Below are 2,975 nucleotides of genomic sequence, written 5' to 3'. Positions count from 1 at the left end.
TAAAAGGAGAAAATTTTAAATCCACAATTATTATTTGAGACTTCAACACAGCAATTTATAGAACTACCAGAGAGAAAAATCAGCAAGGATATGGAAGAACTGAAAACATCATCAATCAACAGGATATAACTGACATTTAAAGAACACACTCAATAAGAACAGAATACATATTCAAGTGTCCATGGAACTGTCACTCATATACCATATACTGGGTGATAAAAAAACATGAGCAGATTTAAAAGAATTAAAGTCATAGAGAGTATGTTCTCTAGCCATAATGGAATCAGACTAGAAATCAATAACAGAAAGACAACAGGAAATTCTTCAATCACATGAAAACTAAACATCACAATTCCAAATAACTCATGGGTAAAAAAGACAGCGTCAAGGAAAAATTTTTTAATGCATAGAATAAAGCAAAATGGAGATACAACAGATCAAAGTTTGTGGAGTGAAGTGAAAGCAATGCTGAAAGGGGAGTTTATAGCACTAAACTGGGAAAGAAACTATTTCAAAGCAATAATCTAATTTGCTATATTAAAATAGTAAAAAAGGAAGAGGAAGAAACACTAAACACGCAGAAAGAAGGAAATAATAAAGATGAAACAGAAATCCATGGAACTGAAAACAGCAAAATAGGGGGGGAAAAGGCACAAATCACAGATATCAGAAATGCAACCAGGGATACCATGACATATCCTGCAGGTTAATAAGGGACAAGTTATTATAAACAAATCTACACTATAAATTCAAAAATGTAGATGAAATGGACCAATGTTTCTACACCCAAAACTACCAAAACTCAGCCAAGATGAAATAGATAATCTCAATTTTCCTATAACCATTAGAAACACTGATTTTTCATTTTAAAACTCCCAAAAGAAATATTCAGGCTTAGATGTTTCACTTTTACCCAAGACTTAAAGAATTAACACCAATTTTACATGATTTGATAAGAAACAGAAGTAGAGGGAACAGTTCCTAATTAATTTTATGAAGCCAGTATTACCTTGACACCAAAACCAGATAGGGATAGTATAGAAAGAAGAAAACTACAGACCAATATTTTTTATGAAATTGGCTATAAAATTCCTCAGCCAAATATTACCAAATTAAATCCAGAAATATATAAAAAGAATGATATACAATGACCAAGTGGTATTTATTCCAGTTATGCAAAGTTGGTTAAATATTTGAAAATCAAACAATGTAATCCACCATATCCAATAGATTAAGGGGGAATAGTCATGTGAGTCTATCCATTCATGCAGAGAAAGCATTTGACAAAATCCAATCCCATTCATGATCTTAAAAAAAGAAGAAAACAAACTCCAAGCAAACTAGTAATAGAAAAGAAACATACTGAAACTCATAAAGATGATCTACAAACAAACTATACCGACATTATATTTAACTGTGAAAGACTGAATGCTTTCTCTGTAAGATCAGACACAAGGCACCAATATCTGCTCTCACCAATTTTATTAAATATATTACTGGAGGGTCTAGTAAGAAAATAAAGCAAAAATAAATAAATACATAAATTTAAAATTTAAATTTTTAAAAAGTTTATTTAAAAGATAAAAGGACTATTCCTACTATGTTGAATAGGAAGGAATATATCCTACTGAATGTTGAATAGTAATATATCCTATTATATTGATCAAGGAAAAGTAAAACTGTCTGTATCTGAAGATGAGATGATAATCTAAATGGAGAAAATACCAAGGAAAACACAAAAAGCTTGAGAAATAATATTAGTTTGTAAATGTTTTAGAGTACAAAATCAACACAATTTTATCAAATTATATGTTCATAACAAACGTGTAGAAGTTTAAATAAAAATATGTGTTGCCATTTACAACTGACCTAAATAAATACTTAAATATAAGCCCAATAAGACATTTATAGGACCTCTATACTGAAAATTACAAAATGCTGATGAAGAAAAATTTAAAAGTCCCAAACAAATAGGGAGACATACCTTGTTCATGGATTAGAAAACACAACATAATAAAGATATCAATTCTCCCCACGTTAAAGGCTTAACACAACTACTCTTAAAATGCCCTCAAGGTTTTTGTGGATATAGATAAGCTTATTCTAAGATTTATATAGTAAGAAGAGGCTGAAGAATAGCTAAAACAATTTGTAAAGGAAGATTAAAATGGGAGCAATTAATCTACCCAATTTCAAGATTTTGCAGTAATGATGGAGGGTAGATACATAGATCAATGGAATGGAATAGAGAACCCAGAAATAGACTGACATAAATACATTTAACTTGTTTTTGACAGCAGTGCAAAAGCTATCAAGAAAGGAGAGACTTTTCAAAAAATGGTACTGAAACAGTTGGACATCCCTCGACAAAAACAAACAAACAAAAAATGAACCTTAACCTAAACCTCCACACCTTACACAAAAATTAAATCAAAGTGGATCATAATCTTAAATGTAAAAGCAAAAAAAACAAACAAAAAATGAAACGAACCTTAACCTAAACCTCCACACCTTACTTTTAAATCAAAGTGGATCATAATCTTAAATGTAAAAGCAGGACATTTTTAGAAAAAAAATCATAGAAGAAAATCTTTGGCATCTAGAAGTAGGTGACTAATTCTTAGACTTGACACCAAAAGTAGGATCAATAAAAGCAAAAACTGATAAATTGGATCTCATCAAAATGAGTTAAAAATGCTTCATAGAAGATCCTTTGAAGTGGATGAAAACTCAAATTACACAGTGGGAAAACATATTTGAAAATCCCATATGAGACAAATGACTTGTATCTATAATATACAAAGAACTCTCCAAACAACTTAAAAAAATCCAACTAGAAAATAGGCAGAAGACAGGAACAGACATTTCATGGAAGAGAATATACACAGGCAAAGAAGCACATGAAAAGATGTTCAACATCATTAGCCATTAGGGACATGCAAATTAAGACCATAATGAGATATCAGAGAATAACT

This window comes from Physeter macrocephalus, chromosome 12 (assembly GCF_002837175.3).
Source record: "Physeter macrocephalus isolate SW-GA chromosome 12, ASM283717v5, whole genome shotgun sequence".
In the NCBI taxonomy this organism is placed as follows: Eukaryota; Metazoa; Chordata; class Mammalia; order Artiodactyla; family Physeteridae; genus Physeter; species Physeter macrocephalus.
This window is presented reverse-complemented; position numbering follows the sequence as displayed.